Source organism: Pan troglodytes, chromosome 1, assembly GCF_028858775.2.
Source record: "Pan troglodytes isolate AG18354 chromosome 1, NHGRI_mPanTro3-v2.0_pri, whole genome shotgun sequence".
NCBI classification, from domain to species: Eukaryota; Metazoa; Chordata; class Mammalia; order Primates; family Hominidae; genus Pan; species Pan troglodytes.
In genome coordinates, this window is record NC_072398.2 from 143,303,430 (window position 1) to 143,331,099 (window position 27,670).

A 27,670-nucleotide genomic window follows, 5' to 3' on the forward strand; every position below is an offset into this window, starting at 1 on the left:
CTCCCAAAGTGCTGGGATTACAGGCATGAGCCACCGTGCCTGGCCAACAATCTTTTTAAAGTACATATTAAATCTAGCTAAAGGAAGAATTAGGAAATAGGAAGATGGATCTCTAAAAATTACCCCTATAATGTAGCACAGAATGATAAAGAAAAGGATAACATGTAAGAGAACTATTTCAAAGGAATCCAGAAGAAGAAGAGAACAGAGAAAATGGAGAATACACAATTAAAATGGTAATTGAGAAATTGTTCCAAAACTGATATGAACATGAATCATCAGATTCAAATCGTAAAAGTAGCCTCAACATGCTAAGTACAATTGAATCCACACCTAGACATATCATAATGAAACTTCAGAACACCAACATAAAAAACAAGTTTCTTTAAAGCGCCAGAAAGAAGGAAAAATCATTTGAAAGAATAATATTATACTGACTGCAGACAGCAGAATTATCGTAGCAACAATAAAAGTCAAGAGAGTAGTATAGTACCTTCAGTAAGTTGAAGCCACATAGCTGTCAACTAGAATTGTATGCTGTTGCAATCACCCCACAGCAATGAATGGACTCCCCACGTGAAACTTTGTTCAGATATCATGACTGATGGTACCATACACACATACCAAGAGAGTATGAAAATTTTTATTAATCATGGGTTGAAGATTCCTTGGGAGAACAGATTCCCAAGCAGTTCTGAAAATGGTTGGGAGAGCAGAGAATGGAGACTGTCTTGGGTTTATGATGGTTAGATAGTTAGAGGTGAAAGTGAAGTTTCCCTTCATGATCCAGGGCTTGCATGGTTTAATCTTTCTGACACCAACAAAGGAGGGTACCTAAGAAGCCAGGTAAAGGTATATTGCATTCCTTCCAAAGTGAAGGCAAATTGCAACTTGAGAGACTATTGAAATAGGCTCAGAACAGATGTAGACAAATATGTGACTGAAAAGTACATACCAGTTGCTGATTGTTTGGTGTTTATCTTCTCATGGAGAAAGGAAGGCTGTGTGCATATAAGTGACATCTGCTGCTTGTTTCAAGTCCTAGAATTGTATGACTACCTTAGCTTCATGTGGGCCTAGTGCCTCATTCTGTTGGTCCTGTTCTTTGATTATACAGGCTGTTCACCTCAGGTACAGGTACACGTCTATTGCTCTATTGCTTCCTCCAAAGTAAAATGCCCTTGATATTAAGTTCACAGAGCCTGAGGCTTTTGTCCAGATTTTACTGATTTCTCCAATTTCTGCCTAGTAGTAAAGTCTTTGCCCTTAGACTAAGTCAGCTTTGTCCACTAGAGATATGATATGAGCCATATGTGTCATTTAAAATTTTCTAGTAGCTACATTTAAAAATAAATTAACAGAGCTAGGTGAAATTAATAATACATTGTATTTACTCCAACACATCCAAAATAATATGAAATGTTATTAAGATATTTTGCATTCATATTTTCTTACTAAGTCTTCAAAATTTAGAATGTACTTTACACTTACAGAATATCTCAGTTAAGCATTCATCAAAAGTGCTTGATCTGTGTTTAGATTTTATAAAATTTACAGTTGAAAAATTAGATTCACGTACCTAAGTTATTTCAAATGTACAAAAACAGTTTCCAAAAACTGAATTGAGGGTCAATTTTAAAATTTAAATTTAAAGTAATTTAAGTTAAATTAAAAAGTTAGTTTATCAGTCTCCCTAGCCACATTTTAAGTGCTCGGTAGCTACAAGTGGGCTAGCAGCTACTGCACTGGACAGCACAGACCATCGTGAAATGCAGGCCCTCATCTCAAAGCCTCCTTTCTGCTTGCATGTTACATCTTGAATTAGAAAGATGGGACTGCACCTCACTTCCTGAAAATAACACTCATATACCTTAAACTGACATTCAAAACTCTTAGTAACATCTTGAAGGCATTGAAACAGCCAAGGATCTACAACTTCCTAATTAAACTAGCTAAAATTAATTTTTCCTTATTTTGTTATCCCAAAGAACTTCTTCTTACCTCTGTTTTAGGCTTTATTCCAATAGGCTCATAGTATTTTTTACTGTATCCTTGGTGAATCGCTATGTCATAATCCTAAAGAACATGATTCCTAAGTTTAGAAAAATCTAGGTTTGATCCCCCGAATGCCCATCTATTGGCTTGGGCAGTTATGTCTTCTGAGCCTAACATTCTTTATTTACAAAGTGGGAATAATAATTACTCAATAATATGATGTAGTGAGGATTATAAGTGATACAGCCTATAAAGTGCTTTACTTTGTGTCAGAGTTTGTCACCAAAAAAATTACAAAAATAATGTTAGCAAATATTTATTGATCTGTTTCTCACTAAAATGTAAGTCTTTAAAGGTGAGGGTCATTGATCTGCTTGCTAAAGGGACATCACCTAGCACTGTGCTGTGCATATGGCTGTATATACAGCTCAGTCAATGGTTGAGTTTAAATTCAAACTGACTGCTACCACTGACTGGATTCAGACTTCACCCTGCTTCACATGCCCTCCTTATCTCCATTTGTATATTTCTTCCAGTTGCTTTGCCTCTTTGTCTTCTTGGTCTCAATAGTCACTAAAGTTTCAAGCAACAGGTGAGAAAAATAAAATTTAAAAGCCCTTTTTCATAAGGCAAAACAGTCATGGAATATAAAGGAAATTTAATTTTAGAACTGCATTAGAATAAAGTTGGTTAGGTATAAACCCTTAACTCCTAGAAACGTATTCAGAGCAACAGGCTTCTCCGCCAGCTCCCTGGGACCGGGCTACAGTAGAGTTGTGTCATAGTGCAAAAGTAGTGAACTGCTGATAAAAAGCATCAACCTCCATCAGAGTGGCTGCCATTAACTGATGAAATCAATTAAGCCAGCAGCACTACCTGCTGAAGACTGATCTAGCAGAGGAACGGATGGCAGGGTAGAACAGATGAAATGAAAAAATTGTGGACTGAGTTTTCTTCTTGCTCTGTTTTTAGAAATGTGAAGTTCCGTCAGTGTGTTCTTTTGCACTGCTTTGAAGAACTCTTTCCCCGGCGACTCCCCCCCTGCTTGGCCTCATTCCTTAAACTCACTAAGTTATTACAGTTAATACCGTGGTTAATGGTTTCTGGAAAGACGATATCTATCAGCATCTGAGTGTACACATTTTGGCCTAAATACTGAGAAATCGTAGGTATGTAATACAAAGCCTGGGTGTGCCTGCCTGTAGAAAGTAGCTCATTAGGATTAATCTTTTATGGAGTGACTAATGCAAAGGGAACGAGGCCTTTTCCTCCCCAACTCGGCAGAGGTTTTGTCCAAACTTTCAAACAGGTTTCTTTGGAATGCAGCTGGTCACTATTGAAGACTTTGCTCAAACATATGGAACTTTAAAACCTTGATTTTTTTTTAACTTTTGTATATTGTAGCAATTCCCTGAAAATCAAATGGCAGAACCTAAACGGAAGACTCACTGCCAAAACGCATGCCCAGTTGGGGAAAAGTGTGTGGGGAATCATCCAGCACACTTCGAGAGCTTCGAGTACAGCCTGGTAGAACTCTGTATTACCTTCTGTTCTGATTCCTGAGCTCTGCCAGACTTTTGTTTGAAAAAGCATCTTTATGCAGCAGTACATTTGTTACGTTGTATCTGAGAATACTTTCCACCTTGGCTCCTGCTTTTAACGAGTAAAATGACTTCTTCTCTTGCTACAAAGACCAAAAGGACACAAGGTACAAGGCAGAGCTTCTCAGCAGAGATATATATTTTTTTCTGCCAAAATTAGTATAAGACAATAAGTTGTCTGTAAAGGTCTGGTAGTCAGATAAAGGAGTCAAGTTCCTTTTCAGGATAATGTAATTGTTAGTCCTCATAAAAAAAGTGTTGTGTGGTGGGGGGAGTTGCGGCTTTATCAATAAAAGCATACAGAGCTGAATATCTACATAAAGAAATGTTCAGTATAATTTATGGCATTTCATCATGTTGAACTGCATTTCAAGTAATTCACCCTGGCAGTTTTATTCTCAAAATGGAAATCTTAGTATTTTCCTTGCCTTCATCAAATAAAGAGTTCGTGTTCAGCTGTAGTCCGTATACTTGATAATTTGTCTGGCTGGGTAAGGTTATTAGCAATTTAAGAAATAAACCCATTTGGATTTTCAGAGTTAACAGAAATAGGAGATTGCTATGATGATCTCTTAAAAATTACAATGTGACACACAAAAGTGAGATTTAAGTAACAAGATTTTCCATACACCAATAACACCAGGGAAATTCAAACTCAAACTCCCTCGTTTAATTTCCAGGGATTAAGGCGTTGGTATTGAAGTCAATGAAAGATACATTTTACAAAACTGTTAATTCAATTCAGAAAAGCAGACCAAAGGCACACTATCTTTAGAGTTTCTTTGGTTGAAATGCAACTTGATCAACTGGGTGGAAGATATTTCTAATTCTCTAAACTGGTCAGAACAAAGTAGAGGACAGTGGTCCCAGCCACAGGATCCTGAGGGTCTCCTATGATAAACTGTTAGACTTGCAAGGGCATTTAGAGATTATTTAGCCCAAAGCTATAGCTTGGTAAATGAGGAAATTGAAGCCTAGAGAGTAAATGACTTAGCTGACATCATTCAACTGGTCGGTATAGGTGTTCACTCACTTGCCTTTCAAATAGAGATCTTTTTAACTCCCTCATCAAATTCTTTCAGGAATTATTGATTTTCTTAGTTGGTTTCTTTTGATTTTATATTTTATCATGGAGATGATATTAATTCCAGGATAAAATACTGATATAAGGAATTTTCAAAATTGTTGCTCATTATTTTCTAATTTTCATTTAGCCTCTTGCAACATTGCAAAGAAAGCTGATAACATTTTACCTTTAGATTCACCTTTTCAATTTACAAAACACTTAATGTCTCAGACTTGCCAATGATATAAGCTATTTACTATTTAACACATTTATAGATAAGGTATAGAGCATTGGCAAGGTTAAATGACTTTGCTAAGGTCTCACAACCAGACATTAGCGAAGCCAGACCTTGAACCCAGCATTTTTTACTGTTTACACCATGTTAGTTGTGAATGTATAACTAAGGAAAAGGGATCACCTCATAAAGTTCTTACTGATGAGGGACTGAATTGTTTATTTGCTATTTCACTGTAAGAAGCTTCGCTTAATGGATAAAAGCATAAGATTTAGACTCAAACCAGAAATCCACCTCTACTTTATAGTAGTATGGGGACATTGGTTAAGTGATCTCTTTTATTCACAATCGTCTCATCTGCTTAATGGTGATAATAATAAATGTAGGTTTTCTGGAACAATTAAATGGCTAATGCATTTGATAAAAAGCATGTATTTCATTGTTTGGCATAAAATAAACACTATATATTTTTAGTAACTGTTACTATGCTATTATTCTAAGCTATAGTATCAGCAAGATGTAAGTAATGCTCCTATTTCATCATATATAAATACTTATGTTTTTATGTATAGATTGTTATGCTTACATAGGTTTCAGTACACACTGTTAGTAATTATTCTTCATATCTTTCAGAATGCAAACTTCTTAAGGTCAAAGACATGTGTTTTATCTCTGATATAGAATATTTTCAATGACAAGATATGTTCATCTTTATATCCCCAAAACCTATCATGTTTTTGAAAGACAGTAAGTGTTAATAAACAGTTATTAGTGTTGAAATAGAGTTTTGTATTCACTTTGAAAATAATCCTTACTCTGGGTTGGTTGGCTGATTGGCTTGTTTATTTATTTAGCTCATGAGATGAGAGGGGTAGACATTTACTATTCTATCTAAAGGTCTTAGTTCCCTCTTGGCTGTCATTTGGTGAGTAACTTGCTTTGCTGTTGTTTCTGTGGTGTTTAGAGATCTATATGTAAATCTTGTAACATGGTCTTAGCTCCTTTCCTGGCAAGCTAATTATCTGATGAGCAACCAAAGAAATGATCTATTCTAGTGGAAGAGAAAAAAATGGACTGTGTTAAGCTTACCGAGAAATAATACTGTACCTACTATTGCACTTTATGAGACTTAAAGAATTTGAATACACAGTTTTTATATGCATGCTAGCCTTAGCTGCCTGGAAAGATGCAGCATAACTGCTTAAACTTATTTTTTTTGTTGTTGTATACTAACTTATTTTAAGTGAGGATGAGTAGATATAGACATATATATATATATATATATATTTATACACACACACACACACAAATATATACACCTTCCCCCAAGTGCACGTGCACGCGCGCACGCGTACACACACACACACATGCAACTAGTTGACTGAGGAAGATAAAACTTGGGCCTGATTTACAGATGTTTCTGCACAATATTCAGGCACCATTCAAAAGTGGACAGCAACAGCAGTGCAGCCCCTTTCTGGACATCCTTGAAAGACGGTAGTGAAGGAAATTTCTCCCAGTGGGCAGAACTTCAAACACAGCACCTGGAGATACACTGGCAAAGGAAATAACCAGAGGTAAGAGTCTATACAGATATATGATCTGTGGCCAATGGTTTGGAAACAAAATGATTATAAAATTGGTAACAAAGAGGTTTGGGAAAGAGGTATGTGGAAAAACCTTTTTGATGGCAAAGAGTGTAAAGATATCTGTGTCCCATATGAATGCTAATCAAAGGGTGACCTCAGCATAGGAGGATTTTGATAATCAAGTGGACAGGACGGTCTGTTCTCTGGATACCAGTCAGCTTCTTTCCCCGGCCAGTACTGTCATTACGGAATGCGCTCATGGGCAAAGTGGCCATGGTGGCAGGGATGGAGGTTATGAAAGTGCTTAGTAACATGGACTTCCACTCACCAAGACTGGACTGACTACAGCCACTGCTGAGTGCCCAGTCTGCTGGAAAACAAACCAATACCGAGTCCCTGATACAGCACCATTCCCAGCAGTGATCAGCCAGCAATATAGTGGTATGACAGCATTGGATTGCGTTTATCATGGAAGAGGCAATGCTTTGTTCTTACTGGAATGGACACTTACTCTGGGTGTGGATTTTCCTTCCCTGCATACAGTGTTTCTGCCAAAACTACCATCAGTGGACATACAGAATGCCTTTTTTGCCATCACAGTATTCCATCTAGCATTGCTTCTGATTAAGAAATTTACTTCATGCAAATAAAGTGCAGTAATGGGTCCACGTTCATGAAATTCACTGATCTTACCATGTTCCTCAGCATCCTGAAGTAGCTGCTTCATAGAATATTGGAATGGCCTTTTGGAAATTCAGAGACAGCACCAACTACATGGCGACACCTTCCAGGACTGAAGTACTTTCCTCCAGGAGGCTGTATGTGCTGTAAATCTGCATCTAGTGTATGGTGCTGCTTCTCCCATAGCCAGGATTCATGGGTCCAGGAATCAAGGGGTGAAAATTAGAAAATCAAGGGATGAAAATGACTCCACTCACTCTTACTCCTGGGAAGTCACTATCAGGAGTTTTGCTTGCCATCCCCCTGAACTTTTGCATTGTTGATCTAGAAGTCTTAGTTCCAAAGTTAGGAGTGCTTCTACCAGAAGACATCACAATGATTCCATTGATCTGGAAATTGAAGCTATTACCCGACCATTGTAAGCTCCTCATGTCTCTGAGTTCACAGGCAAAGAAGAGAGTTACTGTACTGACTGGGATTATCAGTCCTAATCATCAAGGGGAAATTAAACTGCTACTCCACAATGGAGGTAACGGACACTATGTTTAGAATGCAGGAGGCCCTTAGGTTGGCATCTCCTAGTACTCCCATGTCCTGTGATTAAAGCCAATGGAAAACTATAACAAACCTGAGAGTGGCCCAGACTCTTCAGAAAGGAAGGTTTGGATCACTCCACCAGGCAAACAACCATGACCATCAGAGGTGCTGCTGATGGAAAAGGGAATACGGAGTGCCTAGTGGGAGAAGGCAGTTACAAATATCAGCTACAAGTGTGTGACCAATTGCAGAAACAATGACTGTAAATGTTGTAAGTATTTCTTCCTTATTTTGTTATGAATATGTTTGTATGTGGGCATATGAGTGTGTGTATGTATTTGTGTGTGTGTGTGTGTGTGTGTATATATATATATGTAAATGACATTTTGATTTCTTTTTTCTTATCCCCCTATCATTTAATATAAGATGTATTAATAATAGTTAACTTTATATCACATTATTTAAGTTACTGGATATAAAAAAAAGAAGGAACAACTCCCAAAAAACTTTGCATCCTTTTCTGGTGAAAAGGTTACTGTGTTTTCAGTTATATGAAAGATAATTGTTTCAGGTTAGGTAGAAATATATGACTTTTTTTTCTGCTTGGAGATTAAATATGGTTTAGGAAAATGTGTATAACTGTCAAGTTTTCAAGGGATAGACAGTACGATTTTTGTTGTGTTAACTTGACACATTAAACTGTGATGTTGCTGTGAAGATATTTTGAGAAGTGATTAAAGTCCATAATCAGTTGCCTTTAAGGAAGGGAGATTATTTGAGGTAATCTAGGTGGGCCTGATTCAATCATTAAGAGGACTTAAGAGCATAGCTGTTTCCTGAAGAGGAAACTTCACCTATGGACAGCTTCAGTCTACCTTTCCTGAGGACCTACGTGATGGATTTCAGACATACAATCATGTAAGCCAAGTCCCCACAGTCAATATCTTAATATGTATCTCATACTGGTTATTCTTCAGTGGTTAAACTCTGACTGACACAGAATATGTGTGTATTTATTTATTATTTGTAAATTGTTTTTCTATATTTTCCTGTTGGGAGGATTATATTGTCTTATTGATTTGTAAAGGCTCTTTGTATATTAAAGATATACATCAAATATGTTAAAAAAAATTTTCTCATCCTCCTATTGTTTTCTCTTTATTATGCTTTTAAATGTGGAGAACTTTTTAATTTTTATAAATTTATATTTATTAATGCTTTCTTTTATGACATTTGTGTTTATATTTAGAAATCCTTATATTTTATAGAAATGTAATCTGCTTAACACATTTCTGTAAATGTAAGCAATAGATGTCATGGATAATCCTGGCAATTGCTAAGCAACATTCCATTACTCAATACTGAGACTGAGCCCTTTTATAAAACCCTGTGACATACTCCCTCAATTATTGAATTGTTCTCTCCAGTGTTTAAATTCCAGGCTTCTCCAAGATGCTTTAATTTGGCCTGGCTTCTGCCTCTAAGCATACTATGTTACTTCCAATAGACATTTCCTATTCTAGCTGCAGCCCAATGTGACTAGACTCATGGCTCTCAGCTATTAGAGTAGTTCTTGGAAAAATAAGGAGCATGAAAACAATATTTTTTCCCCTATGGTGTGGATTTTTTATTTGTGTTTTAAAAGAAAATCCCCAAGTCCTCCTCTTGAGTAGCAAGAAGGTGATATGGCATAAGCTCTGCTTTCAGAAAATTGACTAGGCAAACCATCATGATAATGTCAAGTAATATGTGAGATAATAGAGGTCTATATAAGGGGCTGTAAAACAGCAAGAGATACCACTTAATTGTGCCAGGCGACTGGGAGGGAGCTAAAGAAAGCTTCACCAAAAAGTCAACAAGTTCTTGAAGAGTGAGTAGGAAGCAACCAGTGGAGAATATGAGAAGGGAATGCTAGGCAGGGGAAAGAACGTATGCAAAGACCAAGCACATATACGGAAGTATAGAAACAGGAAAGGCCATGGCTTGTTTATGCTTAGCAGATACCGAGGCCTGGTTGCAATGTAGATTCCTGTGGGGAGTGATGAAAATTGAGGCTAAATATGTAGTCAGGGGTGGCACACAAAGGAATACACACTCCATGCTAAGGCGAATGGAATTTTCCAAGTGAGCCCTGGAGATTCACTGAAGATTTTGAAGTTGGAGGATGAAAAGATCATTTTGCATTGAAAGAACTCAATTCTAGAAGAAGCAGGGATGGAGTGGGGTGTCGCCTGTGTTTTCCAGCCATGGCACTGTTATAAGGCAAAAGCATCATATAACACTCGTAAGGCATTATTTTCTTGATTGTTCATAGAAAACTCTGCCCTAAATTTGTTTCCTAATTAGATCTGGGAGTCTTTAAAGGTGTCTTGTCCCTTTGGTTATTCTGTAATATTCACTGTTTCCTTCCTCCCTGGTTAAGTGTGTAGAATTTTAAGACTGTCTGGAAAATCCTGCTTCCTCCACTTACTGAGTGAACATGGTTAAGTTATGAGGACTAAATAAGTTAATACATGTAATATACTTAGGACAGTGCCTAGCACTGTAGTAAATGCTTAATAAACATTAGATATAACAGCTTCAGTCCCTGTTAGAAAAGTGTTTTTCAAACCGCGGGTCACAGACCATTAATGATACATAAATCAATTTAGCAGGACTGACCAGTGTATCTTTTTAAATAAAATATGGCATAATAGAAAATATCTGTAAATACAGAATACCTCGGAGTATGCATGGCAAGGGTTAGCATTGTTTCAATATACATGGTGGTATATGTACACATATATGCATGTGTACTGGATTGGGATAGAAAATGTAGTTTTTACTGTGGTTAATGGTCAAAAAGGCAGGTATTGTTGTTTTGCTATATTACTATATTCTTAATCCCTTATTCTTAGTTAGTAAGAACTCAATATTGATTGGAATCAATAAATGGATGTATTAGAACACTGGCTTTCTATGGTCATGGATCCCATGACCATGGCTCTCAATATCCAAACAGGCTGTTTTGTTGCTAACCTACTGTCAAGGAGCCTAGGGGGATGCTGCTTCTGCAGACACCCACTGGCATATACATCAAGGTTTTGATGGAACTGAGGTGTCTGCTAAGGATACCTCTTCTGGCTAGAGAAAGTACTGAAGTCAATGCTGCCAAGGGCTACACTTCCAAAGTCCTGCCAAGATCGAGGTGAAATTAATTTTTGATTTTCACCTGCATTCACTTTGTCCTGAAACTCAGGCAAAAGGCTACAAGATTGGCTGGGAGACTTCCTGAGTAGACATACTGTCAACTTCAGAATCATCTCTCCTCTGACATTAGCCCATCTTTCTTGAACCAAAACTCCCTTCTTAGTTTCTGTCTTCTCTGAATCTTTCTGTGTGTGTGTATTTTGTTTTCCTTGAAGGTTCTAAATCTATCATGACAGCAGAGGCTTGGGCAGTCTTGCCTACCTAGACATATCTCATCCGGCCTATATCCTATGGCAAACACTCCTGGCCTCATGCTGTATCAGGGCCTTTTGCAATAGCCTTGGCAAACTATCACAAGACCCTTAACTAAGTCAGTGACAGCATTAATTGAGAAGAAGTGACATTGACCTGAAGAATTTAGGATAGCAATCACTATGCATCCATTCAAGGATAATATTCAAAATATGTAAAAATCAATTTTTCATGAGCACTGAGTAACAAAGATGATGCCACCATCAGAAAAGATTCCAAACATAAGCACGGTGGCTGTAACCCATTGTGCACTGGCTGAATCTCAGCATTGACTTCCATGATCATTATGCGTTATGTTTTCAAAAGTTCAAGTTAACAGAGATTTCTGAGCACTAGTGTGCAGGTGAGGGGACAAGACAGACAGCTTGATTACTAAAATGCCCCAGCAGAGAGCAGGTAGCTGATGGAATGATAAATGGCTGTGTTGCTATGGGCTGGGTCCAAATGAAAAGTAACTATGTTTGATGATTACAGTTTAAGAACCTCAGGAGGAGACCTAGCCTTGAGAACTCACTAGAAAGTAATTGCCTATATCATACACCGAGGTTAGACTTCCGCTTTCTCAATCATACAAAGCCATATGGTCCACAGACATTTCACCTATTGATCTGACTTTCCTATGGACTTAAAGAAGGCAAGGCTTTTTTTTACAATTTATGAACTTAGAACATCATTCTTAAGCTGATGATAAGCCTGCTAAAATGTTCGTTCTGACTTGGCTCAGAAATGCCCTATAACATTTCACAGTGCTAGACTTTTCAAACTGAAGGATTAATTTTGGTATAGAAAAAAATGAATTACATTCCTATTGCATTTGATCTTTGAAACAGTAAAATTCTTAATTATTTGAGGCTTTCAAACTTTTCTTTTTTTTTAATTCACTAACCTTGGAACATTTATCAGTAGTACACAGAACGAATAACTAACTTGATCAATTCCAGCGTCTCCTTTTACATTCTCTTAAGTATTAAAATGTAACTTTAACATTTACATTAGTTAGAGTTGTACGTTTTTCATTTTTTCCTTTGAGTTAAACATTAGCTATTTTTACCCTACCCTATTTTGTTATCACATGCAGATACAAAATGTTATACTTGTTTGTTGACAGAGAGAGAAATGGAAAAAAAAAGAAGTTAATGACAAAGTATTTATTTCATAGGTATTTTGAAACCTAAAGAGGTAACAGGAATGTTGTTTGCAATTTTTCTGCACCTTATCTATGTCCTCCCTGACTCATGCTTTTTTTCTTCTAGATGCTTTAATACATGTTAAAATGTCCAGTTTCTCTTTGTTCACCATAAAGGCGATATGGAATGGGGATTCCAACGTGGTTAGATGTGCTCTGACAAGAACACTCACAGCAACACATAAAGCACAAACCCGTTAAGAATTTCACCTCTTAAGAAATGACAGAGTAATTACAGGACAACATGTCCTTCATGAGTAAAAACAACCAAACTAAAGTGCTTTCAAGGCTGGCGTGGCCTACTTCTCTTCTGGCAAGCTGCATAAATCATCAGCTATGGAGGGACTGTCTCACGGCCGTGGGGCACACGTGTGCGCACGTCTGCATGCAAGCACACACATGGGAGTGCACATGGACGCATCATGGGTTAATGCACTCAGTCTGGGTAGTTGAAACTCTGATAATAATCCCCCAATACATTTTACCTCCAACTCTTTCCCCCTTAATCTTTAAACCTCAGGCTGCTTTAAGGGGAAATTTAATCCATATATGTCTGCCTCATTTTCATTTAAATCGTCAAAAAAAAGTTGTTTTAAAAGAGTTCTTTGATGTCCTAGACTCCCTTGAGCCTTTTCTTAGCCTATTTTCTTAAAAACAGGAATTAGCATTTTCCCAGGTGCAGAGAAGCTCTAACTCTCTCCCCAAACACAACCTCCTCCCCCACTCAAGGTCTCAACTGAAAAAAAAAAAAAAAAGAAAAAGTTTTGGAGTTACCTAGGGAGTTCTGGTATAGGAAACAGCTTAACTGAGGATCAAAAAACATTTACAAATATGAACTCTTAACACACGGCTTCGCATTGAGGTTAATGATTAACGTTTCTGCTCATTCTGCCTAGAAGACCTCCCTAGGGAAGTGCCAATCTCCCCACACTTGACTGTGCCTGGATTCTGGGAGAATTCAGAGACGTGGATCTTAATGCAAGCAGCTTTTTCTGCCTTATCATATTTTTGATAGACCTACAGATATGCCCATGTCAAAACCCAGATTTTTTGCTCTCCAGGTGGTACTTTACTTCTTTGCTTTGTGCCTAATGTGTATCATTTCATTCTGGCTTTCACATTCAGGACAGAACTTCTTAATCATTTTTAGATACACAAAAGTAGGCATATTCCATCTCACTGTGCACAGCATTATCCAAAGCGTAATCTATGTTTCTCTAAAACTCAAGGGTTCCCACAGTGAAGTCCTAACTTTAATCAATGGAGAAATCTCAGAAAATTGTTTAGAAGAAATGTACAGTTAGAGAAAGACAGTGAATATTGTAGTTCCTTGTCCAGAATTCTTACTTTCTTTGAAAACTTTTAAAATAAGAGAGTTATGTTTCAAACATGTTTTCTTTCTCGTTCCTCAACACTATTGGAGTTTCACAGTTCAGATTAAGTACAATTAATATCAGAAGGGATGGGTCTGTGATAGCGGCTTCTATGAGTCATCTGGCAGACATCCACAGTTATATACCAAGTGACAAATCATTTTGGAATCTGGGTATAGGATTCCTGCTCTGGAGGCTCAGAACCAGCAAGGTGTTTTCTATATTAGCTTTGAAATGCAAGGCTGATCACATCTCCCCATTTAAAAGCATGGTGGCTGCTGGTTGCATTCAGGATAGTCAACAAAGCTCTACAGTATCCCATTGCTGTGACACCTCTGCTCCACCTCCATGTGTGCTATGTCAGAGCCACAGAAGCCCCCTCTCATCTTCACTGGCATGGGCTTGCACACCACTATGCCCTTGCTGATGCCAATTCCTATCCTAGGAGTGCTTCCCCACTTTATATGCCTGCTGGATGGTTACCTCATTCTTCAAGACCTAGCTCAAAAGATATCCCCACTGTGTAACTTCTTTAGCTTCTTTAGGCGAAGTCATTACGGTTTGTCTCATTACCTCCTGGTCTTGCCCATGACGACGTGAGCTTTTGGAGGGAAGGCACTGTATAGTGTTAACTGTTATATCACCAGCACATGGCCTAGGAAGTACCTGGCAGAGTGAGGTTGTGGGGATAGTGCCTGGCACACATCGCTCACAAGTATCCACAGACGTAAGCTTCAAATGCTACCAGGAGGAAGTTAGCTAGGCCGGACTCCTGGTCCTCCAGCCCACTTCCACCAGAACAGCCCAGCTTTCATTTGTTCCCACTCTAGGCATCCATAGTGGCACAGATAGGCATTTAATTAATGTTTGTTAAATGGATGGATGGATGGATAAATGGGTGGATGGATGGATGGTTACCAGTGCAAAATCTCATAATTCAAATAAATTGAACAAATTCACAAATACTTAGTAAGGACTTACAGTGTTTCAGTACTAGGTCCAATGAGAACTACAAGGAGATAGATAACTCAATGTCCACTTGAGGGAATGTTAGATTAGGTAGCAACTCAGGGCTTAAATATATGAAAGATAAAAAGGAATTCCAGAGCCAAACATCAATAGAAGTCCCACAGATGACCTTTGAGGCTGAACTGCTGTAGTAGATGCACTACCAAGCTGAAGTAGGGAGGGCTGGAGGGTTTGTAAATGATCCCTTAACTAGAATGAATTTTACCATGACAAGTATATTTCCACTGCTTAACGTTTTCTAAAACTCACCACTACCATTCATTGAAAATATGTAAGTTTAAAAGAAACATGAGGTAAAATAATAAATAAATATTGAAAGAAATAAGATTTTTAAAATAAAACAAAATGACCTGAAGATGCTTAGTATAAATTACTGAAACATTTTGCAGAAAGTTTGTAAAATGTATCTCCTACAAGTTCACTGTGATTGTTTAGAACCTAGGAGTGTTTTGAGTGATGGTAACTTGTACAGTGGTCACAAGAGTGGAGGTGGATGAAGGAAAGCATATGAAATTGAGAGAGATATGGAAGTCAAAATCAAAAGAATCATACATTGGTTTGGCTTTGACAGGTTAAGGGACCAGACTGACTCCCAGATTTCTGGTTTCTGTTACTGGGAAAATATTTGGGGTTTTTGTTGACAGGAAATAAGAGGGAAAAATTTAAAATAAAGAAACAAGGATTTTTTCCCCTTTTAAAAAATGATAATAGTAACAACAATCATAAATAAATAAATAAATTTGCTGACCAACCCTAGTAGTCACAGCTAGATAACAGCAGAACATATAAAGAAGAATTCACATCTCTCCACCAAGGGCAAATTTAAGTTTTGTGGGGCCTAAAGCATATACAGCCGTGGACAGGGGAAGGAGCTTGTTTTAAGAAGGAACACAGAATTACAAATACAAAATAAGAAATTGAATATTCCACTAGAATGAGAAAAAATAATGGCATAATATTTTTACTATTTGTCTAACATACATTGATGATGCTTTTTTCTTGCATTTTTTGTTTTTGGCTTTATACTCTGAATATACTTGAAACCCTGCAGTTAGTCCTGTATCCATCTGTCAGGACCAAAGTTATGGTGACCAGCCAGCCTGAGGTAGTTTAGAAACAAAGCCACTAAGACTGCGATAACAATTTGCATTCACTGAAGCTGTGTACGAGGTTAGAGCACCCTAGAATATTCATTTATAGCATCATCTACTCCCTCTCCTTGAGATAATCAGAAAGTCCATTGTGCAAAAGTGGAGAAGTGGAGTCATCTTTTCCAGATCTGCCTCTAAACATGGCATGAGGTGTGCAGAGAGCACTTATAGCATATGTGATGAGCGAATGAAGGAATGAATAGAAAAACAATGTTTTCTATTAAGGAATATCATTTAGAGCAGTAATGCCTCAGTACCCACTTCTGTGGCCTAAGGAGAGAATTTTTGAAGATAGCTAATAGACAGCTGCTGGAAAGAGTTCCCCAAACATTATCTGATAAGTAGGACAATTTATGCAGAGGACAGAAGCAGAGGGGAGGTAACGAGGTCAGTCAGTAAATCACCGGGCGTTTCTAAGACTTTTAGGCAATTCTCCTAGCTATACCACAGAAAAATTATTTTCATAGCTTAGGAAAATAAGTCTTTGCTAAGTTACCAGGTATTTTCTGTTGGTTTCATGGTAAATTTCTTGTTGATCACTTTCTGTTCCCCCATTTTACTTGCCAGCTTTCTTAGTTGCCAAGTGGTGACATTTTTCATTTGCCGTGAAGAGTAGGTGACGTTAGTAACAGCCCTGTATGCATTCTCCACTTCACTGTCTGAGATGTTAAAAAGGCATTCTGGAGAAATCAAGACAGCTGAGCTCTCTCTTCCCATTCCCAACTTTGCTGCTTCTTGTACTCAGTCACTTCCTCTTCCCAATTCTCTGTTAGTATGTGCATATGTGGAGCATTTCCTGCTGACTTTAGGAGCCTACTTCCCAAATTACTTTATGTGTAATGGCATTGCTTCAGATGTAGTTCATTGGAATTTTTGGTCTTGCATCTATCTTTTTTCCCAACCATGGAACTGCAGGTCTTCTGAGTCTCAGAATGAGGAACACCACTGTATGACCAGCTCTTCCTTCCACGGAGCTCAGTCACTAACCCTGTTGCATACCAAGACTTTCAGATCTTGGTTACCCCCTTGTGCACCTTTTTAATTCTTCTCCAATGTGTATTTCCTGTAATATGATATTCATATGGGAGCATAACCATAGGATTGATATGGTCTGACCTCTGGTGTTCAGATCATTTGTGAAATACGCTGCATGGCCTTTTCATTTTCAGCTTTTCATCATTACTTCCTTGTGTTATTTTGCTTCAATCACATCTGTGTTTGCTTATTGTGCACCCAAATATGTCAAACATCTCAATGGCAAAAGAAAAAAATATACAGACACACCATCTTCTTTTCCAAGTTGTCATAGAGCATGATCCCTAAACAGACTTCAGAGTACTCTGTACAAAATGGTCCAAAAACAGAGCAATGAAATATGGTGGAAACATGAACTTCCTACTGAACTAGGCTAGTCAAAACATAAGGAGATAAAGAACATTGTTAAGACTTTTCTTTGACATTTTTCATGCATTAGTTTTACTTCTTTATTCTACTAATCTTTTCCTAGACAAGTTGTGCTAGCCCTTCAGTTTTCAGCAACTAAAGTGCTTCGCAGAGCTTAAAAACACCCTAAACACTCTTCAAGCTTTACAGACAATTGGTCCATATCTATTTTTCCCAATAAACTATAGACTCCACAGGAGGACAAGGAGTTTGCCTCTCTTGTTTATTTCTATATTCCAGTTCTAGAAGACAGTAGGTGCTCAATGCAAATTTGTTGAAGGAATCTTACCTTGTTCTTTTCATTAGTTTTTGATCTTCAGTACGGACTTTTTCTGTTTTATATCTCTTTTGTTATGACTGTTTTTCTCTTCCTCATTCCTACTTAAGAAGTTGTAGTACTTTTTGACCTCCACTTCATTCCTGTTTTGTCTTTTATGTTCCTTTTGTGGACCCTCAATTTCAGAGGCAGCATGATGTATTCTCCACCTGCCATTGTCTATCCCTCTATGACTTTTTGAGCAGTTGCTTTCCATAGTCAAGGTGCATCTGGCTCTTTGGAGGCCCAAAATAGAATTAAAGGTGCCACTTTGAGAACATAATTCAAAATTATAATGCAAAATTATAGACAAGCTCCTAGGGATAAAGAACTGGCCTCTGCTGACTGAACACTTTTCTGTCAGTTTCCCCAGAAGTGGCGGGAGATATTGCCCAAACAAAACATCAGGAATAATTCTGAAAGCAACCCAAATTTAATTTTTAAAAAGTCATATAAGAAGAAGATAAAGGTGGTGTACAGGAGGTGTTATGAAGATAGATAAGCTGGAGTGGGAATGAAGGGATATGTTCTTCAGAAATTTGGCAATTGAAGCCAGTGTGGCTCGTAAAAATCAGTTATAGCATAGTGGTTAACAACTTTTGATTTATATGGGCTTGGGGTTTATTCATGAGCTGTGCAACCTCAGGCAAATTACTTAACCTGTTGATGCTGCTGTTTGTTTGTTTTTTATTTATAAAATGCTTAACCACACAGGGCCTCTGCAATGATTAAGTCTGTGATGCATGTTGAAGCATTTAGTACCATGCTCAATGATGGTTTGTCTGAGCCATTAAAAAAGCTTTTGTCAAGGAATTGCAGAAGAAAAGAGAAGAGGAAGGAGGAGAATAATGTTAACTAATCCAGCGACCAGTTTCCTTAGCATTAGTCTACTTCTACATTACCCAACCTGCACTACAAGCCAGTAAGCAATGAAACCAGTAGAATTTCTGGCTCTTGAGGGCCCTATTTCAGTGAATGAAGTGAGATGCTTGTATTTCAGGCGCTGGCTATTGTCCCTGGTCAGTTCAAATGGGTCACAGCAGATCAGTTGGAAATGAAACATAGGCAGCACATAACAAATCTCTCTCGAAACGGCATCATCAAAATGATGAGGGTTCACATTACCCAGACCACAATGAGTTTGCTTTGGGGGCCCTTCACTGTTCTACACTCTATTATTGATGGTCTGTCTAGAAAACTAAAGAAAAAGCTTAGTTTGCTTCTGTGGTTCCTCTTGGGGAGCAGGAGAAGCTGGAGAAGCCCATTTTTCTAAGGCAATTTGCCTACAAGCTATAGCCTATATCATGATGGTAAAATGATAAACACTGATGATCATCACACCACATTTGCATCTAAATTCGTAATGCAGAATGCATCCTATTTAGAAAACCCAGCACCCTTGTTTATTATTTATTTGTGTAACATGAAACAGAGATCTGAATAAATAACCTTCTCCTAATGTTTAATGTTTAGGCTAGGCTCTTGTTTTTTGCTTTTAGACATGTTCAAAATGTTCAGAAGTCCTGCTAAACACTATTTCTTGTTCTTGAAATACAATATTTTGAACTCTACTATTCTGCCTTCATCTGCTCCCCATGTAATCTCATAGCATGGAGTAATTTAAAAGAAATATTGTTCCTATGTGGCTTTCTTGTTCTAACTTAAAACCAAATTCAGGGCTATTGTAAAGTTTAGGAAAGATACCTCAAATATCTGAAGACTTAGCGGTATTCACCATATAGATTTTGTAACATTTATTCAAGTACTAAACTCTAGGTAGCTCATCCCATCCATTTCTCTAAACCTTGGCTCAATAGTTCAGCAGCTGTTTTAGATGGCAAAGATGAGGTATGACTATATGAAACACTGCACCCTATTTCTCACAAACCTTCAAAGCCAGTCTATGCCAGCTTAGCTCTGGAAGGTCACTCTTGAGAAGGTCAGAGCAGGTGTGGGAAGATTTCTAGGCAAAGATCTCACCATCACATAGTCAGTGTGTATTCAGGCTGGCTGGGAATTATCTGGCCTCTCCAAGAGCAGTTTTGGCTTACTGTTGAATTTCTCGTGTGTTCCTGGGACCCATTAGGAATGTAAATCTAGATTTTACAGGACTTCTACAAATTGAGTGGAATCCCACAGCCTACTAGTATTACTTTAGAACTAAACTCATTTCCACAACATGGCAGGTTATGGTAATAGAGCAATAATTACTCATCTTCCTTACTTATTGCTGTCATTTGAGGAGGAGGAGTTTCTTGCAGGTCCATTTAAAGTTCCCATCTCTTTGGCCTCTGCTATCTGTGTTACCTTCTATTAATCTTGAATTACAGCATGTCTTCAATATGTATCTGAGAAAACAATGCCCTTAATATACAACATTGAAAGTTATGCATAGGTGTAAGTGTCACTTACCTGATAATCAAAGAGTGAAAGGGATAAAAGGAACTGTAGCCCTGGCCAAACATGACACAGGATGAAGCATCGCTAAGTTGCTCTTGGGTTTTGAGGGTGGGACTCCTTATTCAAACAGGGTAGGAGAAACTGTCTTTAAAATGCATGGCCAGCCACCAAGGCAAAGCACGAAGGATGCCGTTTAAATGGAGATTGTATCTCTGCAACAGCCAGTAAACTTTTTTTGGAAAGAAGTGTTCATCGAGGACTTCAAATCAACTTTGTATGTAAATGTATACTAAAAATAAGCCATGCATTATGGATGATAGGTACATGGCTCTGTCTCAAGGATTTTGCAGACTAGTTGGAAAGCAAGCCTCTTACCTACAAAACATTTCATCCAAACGTCCATTTCCATTTCCAACCAATGTGTTGTGCTGTATTTTTTTTTTTCCTACAAGAGCCTCCAGACTAGCTGTCGGGGTGACAGACACTCTGCCTTATCACTAGCTCCATGTAGACCAACATATGGAAAAGTAAAAAAAGGATCTGCAGCCTAAACAATGTGCTTCTGTTGCTTGTTTCTGAGTGTTCTGTTGGGCTGGTGCTCTAACTGTCCCACTGATATGTTTTCTTGTCTTAAAAAGTGATGAAACCAAACATAAGTTAGAAAAGTATCCAAGAGGAACAAAGAAAAATGTGGAAAATATCTGTGGTCTCAAATGATATGTTTTCATTTGATTTCATTGAAAATATTTGCAGACCTAGAATATTTGAAATGTATGGCTCTCCCTTGGAAAATTTAACTTTCAATATAGGCAAGTTCCTCAGTAAAGAACTATAGGGGTATGACAAGATAACAAAACAGCAGGTGACAAGATAACAAAAACTGACTGCTTTGGAGAATATACTCTGAGCATTTAAAGTATTGGCATTATAGAGTCCTTCCGTTTTTTAAAATCTTTTTCTGCATAGTTGGTCTCTGCCTCTGGATTCAATATGTAGTCCTTCTCTATAGCCCTGGACCCAAACTAGGAAACTCTAGTTCTGAGCTGAAAAAATGTTGACCTCCATCTCTCTGTTTGGCTTTCCCTCTGAGGTTAGGTCCATGTCCTGTGGGTTTGGCAGAGGGGCTAGTACCCAGGCCAGGCTCCATTCTCTTCATAAAGCTGCAGAGGTTACCTGCTCCTATGAATATGCTAATTTGGTTTTTTAAGATTCCATCCCGCAAGTGCAGCTAACTGGCTGCTTCGTCCGTTGCACTTTTCTAAGCACTGATTAGATAAACTGCGATCCTTTCTCAGGGAAAGAAATTCTGACTCCATACTTTGCCCCATTGCCTTAGTACATTGGTGTAGGCAAGGGAGGCTCTGAGCACAGACGATCAGCATGTGAGAAATCCAGGGGAGGCCAAGATGACAGCCTCTGACACAGACAGGCATGGCAGAAGGGTATTAATTATCCATAACTACAGGCATTTCCATGTGCATGCTTTCCACCTGCTGGGCTAACTCTGTAATGTTCTGACTTTACCCACTGTGGGAATCACTAAAAGTCATCATCCTTGGGAACATTCTTTGAGCACTTGCAATGTGAGAACACTGTGAAAGGTGCCGGGAACCAAAGAGAAAAAAGCAGATCTCCCTGCCTCCAAAGGCTCACAACCTAGGTGAGAAAGAATGAATACAAAACGCTAAGGTACAAAGAGCACTGCACTTAGTGCCACGTGAATGATTGAAATAATATGATTTTAGGAAAGGAAGTATTTCAATCTGGGAATGTGGCTCTACACAAATTTGAATGGCTTATTGGAATAGGTGATTAAGTCCTTGAGGACAAGGACTTTGGTCTTATGCAAAGGCCCCTGGGGTGCTCTGTGTCAATAAGCTAAAAACATGAGTTTTTTTTTTTTTTATTCATTCAGTCATTTATTCATGTTAATTGTTTTGTTACCATCCCCGTCCCTCCATCCTATAGTAAAACGTCAGGTTTTTATGTAGCAGATTCAGATTTGTGCAAATTGGAGTTGTATGCACTTTTTCATAGAAGAAACTCGAATTTTACAGGCGGTCACCCCATCTCAATGTGTGCTAAGTTGGGCTGTGCAGGAGCCATGTAGATGAAGCTGCTGAGGCCCTTGTTTGCACAGGGAAGCCTTGGTAGATAAGAAAAAACACTGAGGCTGCAGACTTCTGCTTTGAACTGTGCAGATGCAAGATGTGCAAAGACTGTTACAAGCCCCCTGCTTTGACACAGATAAGAGAAACAGAGAGAAGATAGAGCCTTGAGTCAGAAGGCCGAGAGCCTTGGGAAAGGCAATGTTCATGCATTTCAACCAGCAAGGCTTCCAGCAACCAGGAAGTACAAAGAGCCAGAGAGAGAAGGAATACCAGTAAGAACTGTAGATTCAAAGAAGGGAGAGGGATATAAACTGGTGTAGAAAAAGCCAGAAACCTTAAGAATCAATTGGCCTCCTAGGAGAATCATTCTTGCCTGGAGACCTCATACCCAGAAAGAGAAAGAGAGCTATGAACTTTCTGAACCGCCTTCTATGTCTCCAGCCATTCCCACCCTGGCTGCAGCCTAATAAACTCATAAGCCCATGGTGCCTGGTTGACCTGTCAGTTCTTAATGAAATTTGATTGCAGTGAAATTGCATTGCTAATCCCCCAGAAATTGACCCAGGGTTGACTTCACTCCTTCAGATTGTATAAAAGGATTCAGTGTCCCCAGAATCACACACATTTCCAGGTGAATCAAGGGGCTTGGTGCTTTGTTCCATTTCGGGGAAGCTGATGCATTCTGGGAGACAGAAATTCTTTAAGCATTAAGTTTGTCTTGTTCTAGCCGAAGCATGATAGTGGAGCCTTTAGTAAATTTTTAACTTGTCATTAAAAATGCCTTTCATATCAGAATTTTCAAGGGCACTGACAGCTGAACAAAAAGAAAAGACAGGCATAGGAATTATAAAAATAAGCAATCATACATTTTGAATACAAAAGGGAAATGCACCTTCTTTCAGGGTGTTTCAAGAAATAAAGAAGTGCATTTTTCAGATAGACTGCTATTAAGGACACCTCTAAACATATCAGCCATAAGAGTATTGCTTTGCCATTCTTCTTGTAAAGAGGAAAAACAAATGAAGTTGGCAAATGTAAAACTTACAATGTGTTTTCAATTGCAGATCATGGCACTTTTATCCCAAAATTTGGGAAAGATAACTTTTAATTACAGTAATAAGAACCACATGGGCAATGATTGATGTGCGCCTGATGTGTTCTATTCCTTTATTAATCTTTTTAATTAGAAGCAAACGAATGTTTTATCTGCCAGGAAGGAGATGAGATGGGCAGTGATGCTCTCCCGTACTTACGAGACTACAAGGCCTGATTGCTCACCAAGAGTTCACTGTTCACCTGGGGCCACAAGGTGAGGGGCCCAAAGCTGGGAACATTTGTTTCCAGCTGGGAAGGGCTTTTCTTATATCTCTTGCTGCAAATCATATGCATGAAGAGCCATTTTTTTGCCCTTTCTATTAGATTCGTTTTTGCTGGCATTGTTAAAATTGAGGAGTTAGGGAGGGCATTTAAAATTGTTGCCACACCAGTGTTGGGAGTTCACATGTACAGTGAAACTAAGAATGAAGAACTGAAACGGCAATATCAGGGAAACTGGAAAGGGAGTCCAAAGTATGATGGAAGCATGTCAGAAAGTATAGTTAGGCTACAGAAACAAAAATAATGAGAACAGCATTAACTGCGTTGCAGGCTTATGACAAAGCCAGAACTGACAAAATAGGAAAACAGGATTGGGAAGAATGAGAAATGTAAGTAAATGAACAACAGTGTGAAGTAACCCTCTTTTGAACTTTAAAGGTTGCTGGAGTCAGTACTTTGATCTTTATGCTACAGAATCATATATTCATCCAACAAAGTCTTATTGAGATCCTACTATGCATCAGGCATTGTGCTGGGTCCTGGAGATGCTATCCGTAGGAAGAAAACCTGGAAGAGTCATAGCTCGCAAGTGGTATAGGCACATATGTGAATATGGAAACACAATGAAGAAATGATCTAACTGCCTGGTGGTGTAGAGGTCAGGGTAAACATGGCAGAATGAGTACATCAGCTGACTCTTGAAGAATAGGAATTATCTGGGTAGATACAGAGAAATGTTGTAAAGCTATGAAGCAGCATTTCCTGTTGAGAAAACGACACATAGTTGGGAGCATGGTTCTAAATTGGATAAATGGTGCACAATGAGGCTTGAGAGGCAGGCAGAAGCCAAATTAAGGAGGGACCTCATGGTGTGGGTGATGGGACTCCACCAAGGAAGCTTAAATAAGCAGCCATTAGAGTGCAGGGGTTAAGAGGAGAAGCTGTAGAGCCAGAGAGACTCTGGATAATAGATTCACCCCTTACTAGGCGCCCATATTGTGTAGCATAAATAACATAGACTTGTGTCTGAGTCCCAACTGTAAGCCATAGTTTACTTGTCCATGAAGTAGGGAACACACCTCCCTAAGAGTTTCGGTGAAGATAAGACGATGAGGTACGTAAAAGTGTCTGACATGAAGTAAGTAGAAGCTTAATAGGTGTCACTTCCAATTGCTTGTAGAATTCCTGGTTCAACAGAGATTTGTTGCAGGGAACTTCAATTTTAAAAGTGCACATCATTTTCTCACATCAGGATGCTAGCCCCATTTAGCAAGAGTTTGAAGGGAAAAATTGACAGAAGTTCAATTCCAGATTTTCTAATGAATTTAAGCAGTACCCACGCAGTTAAGTCATTCATAGATCACTTATTAAAAGTATTGCAGTCAAAACAGGTCAACCCAATAGATGCTTTAAAAGCAAAAGAAGGCTTTGGGAAAGGAGTAAATCACTAAGAGCTGTACCAAGAGAATAGTCTTCATAAAAGATCTTGCATGATGACAACATTTATTCAAATAAGTAAGATCCTGCTTCTTCCCCTTCAAACCTGGTTTGGAACCATCTAGATAAACGTTTCCTTCTTACACAGAAGACCTATGTGATACAAAGTGAAGATGGTAAGAAAAGCAGGGCATAGCAGGTTTGTTGAGGTTGAAGACAAGTCTAAGCCAGAGCAACGGAAGGTTGGACAATGCCAAGGACGGGGTAGAAGCTGCTCTTGTGCCATGTGGAAAAGCTTGGGATGAAGGGCCAACTCCCCAGTGAATGGAAGGAAGGGACCAGAGCTGGGAACTGCAAGATGGTTTTGTAGCCATATCAGTGCACGCATGTTTCCCGACAGTGTTTCTCCAGTCCTCTCATCCTCCCGTTCTGGGGTGTTTTACTTGTTTTATGACCCAGTTCATGTTCTTGGACTTTAATCAGATGGGACACTGAGCTAAAATAGATAAATTTTGGCTTTTTTTTTTTATTAAAAAGCTTTTAAATTAGTGCTTTTGAACATGACCCCCTCCCCCCCATTTTCTTTTCTTTTATTTTAGTATTTGGCATACCACTGTGTATGTGTCGGGGACAGGACCTACCATGGGTGTGTTCCAATCCCTTCAAGTACATTATCACCCAAAGCGAATGTCAAAGTGTCTTGGCTCTGTTCGTGTATATAATGACCTGGAGGAGTCAAACTGTGGAGCACTGCAAGAGACAGAACATACAGGAAGAGAAAAACCAGCACAGGCCACCCCATAGACAAAGAGACCTATTATTAAATAATCTTTTTCCAGATAACACATGGTCAGTTTCTTCATGAGCCACTGTTGTCTTTACTGGGATTTGTTGTCAACACACCTCCCTCCTAGAACCAGGAAGTCTCCTTTATTTTTCTTTTGAGGAGACAAACCTGGTTTGTTCAAATTAAGATACACAGAATGAGGGCACAGTACTGGGGTCAGCATTCCAGGGTTGTCAGCAGTGTCATTTGTAAGAAGTGCCCTGTATAAAGACATAATGAAATCATGAAGTAACTAACATTCATGAGAGCAGCTGCCCTCTGGCTTGTGTTTTAGGGTGGCTGAGGCTCCTTCACTATCTTCTTTTGTCAACCTTCTTGGCCTACTCCTTCTTACTACTTCTGAGTTGAGCAGACCAACCTCTGTCTCTACACAGACACAAATGGCACTTGCTGATTCTCGAGGGTATGTTAACTTGCCCATTGGAGTAGTGAAGATTCTGAGATGGTATGCAATGAAAACTTTATTTAATCCAGTCCGTCATGTTAAATTGAGTAAGCTCCAGTTTTGTGGGACTTAGGATAGAAATCAGTGGTTAAGTATATTTCCATAATATTCTGATTCTTCATGCTTGAGCAAGAAAAGCTGGTGGAAGAGACGATGTAGGGTTTCTGAGGGGTTTTGACACCTAAATCCTACCATTTCAGAAGCCATCTACTCCTTTGTGGTCAGGTCTGCCCTAGCCAGTTACATAGGATACCTGTGTGTACACCTGTGACAAATGCACTTCTTGGTTGCTCCCCTCTTCATCTTGTACTTTTAGTTCTGCATTTCCAACACAGACAGTTCTCCCCACTCTTCACCAGGTGTTGAATATTTTATTTGTCTGAAGTTTGGGCTTTAACTCTAGACCTTTTAGATTATTTTGAGTTTTAGCCAGCATAGAACTGCTCCAAGACTAACTTCATCTCTTAAAGATTACAGACTTGATGGAAATTTGGAAGCCTAAAGGGAACTATGGAAAATGTTTTGACTTGCATTTTTTCCAACTATGTCAGTCCTGCCAACTGAAGATCAGTGGGAAGGAGGATAAAAGCAAAGCCCTGGTTAATTTAATCCCAACCAACTCATCTATCTCAGGATCTTACTAATTAATAAGTCATGTTATTCAACAAACTTATTGAATACTTCTAGGCTAAGTAGCATGCTTGGAGTTAGGGATACAGAAATTGATAAGACATAGTCGCTGATAGATCAGTAGTTCTTGGTTGAGGATTTTGAATCTACATTTTTAACAAGCACATCAGGGGATCTTGATGTAGGTGGTCTGAGGACCAAATTTTACTAAACACTGGTTAGTGATGATTCAGTTTTCCCAAATCCAAATTTATTTTCAAAATAGACAGATGAAAGTAGAGAATGTCAAATATCTTTCAATTCTGATGTCTAGTCCTGTCTGCAACATAGATCTTGAGCCTAAGTGGTGAAGGTTTTGGTAAACAGAAAGCATATGTTGACAATATCTCAATTTATATTAATGGCCCCAAATGAATCATCTGTTAGTGATAAGAAGTGTACAATTTAGATCCCCTGATGCCAATCTCTTTCTCTATATGTTGCCCATAAAAATCCTGTTGATTTTACAATTATTTAGAAATAATGATAACCCAAATGCTAAGGAGGGAGGAAGGAGGTTTGATTCTCTCATCTGCCTCTTGTGCCTCCACATTAGTGAGGGCAGCAGATCTGAGCAGTTTGTGTAACTCTTTTTGGTCATGAGAAGAAACAGCTTTCTCCAGTCTTGGCATTGGTTTCTAATGTTCTGCTCTTGCCTGTAATTAGAGTGTTGATTTAAATCCTAACAAAGTACTTAAAAAGGCACGGGACACACTGGACCTGCTGAGGGAAAATAGAAGG

The 27,670-nt window shown here is 38.6% G+C and overlaps 1 long non-coding RNA gene across 1 annotated transcript in view; it reads left to right on the forward strand.

Annotated features, from left to right (window-relative positions):
- LOC104001436 (uncharacterized) overlaps positions 1-27,670 on the forward strand; it is a 212,365-nt gene that overhangs the window by 88,903 nt on the left and 95,792 nt on the right. Inside the window, exon 3 of the long non-coding RNA XR_001707534.3 lies at positions 6,333-6,474. This is a non-coding gene — a long non-coding RNA (uncharacterized LOC104001436). The remainder of the gene's footprint in view (positions 1-6,332; positions 6,475-27,670) is intronic.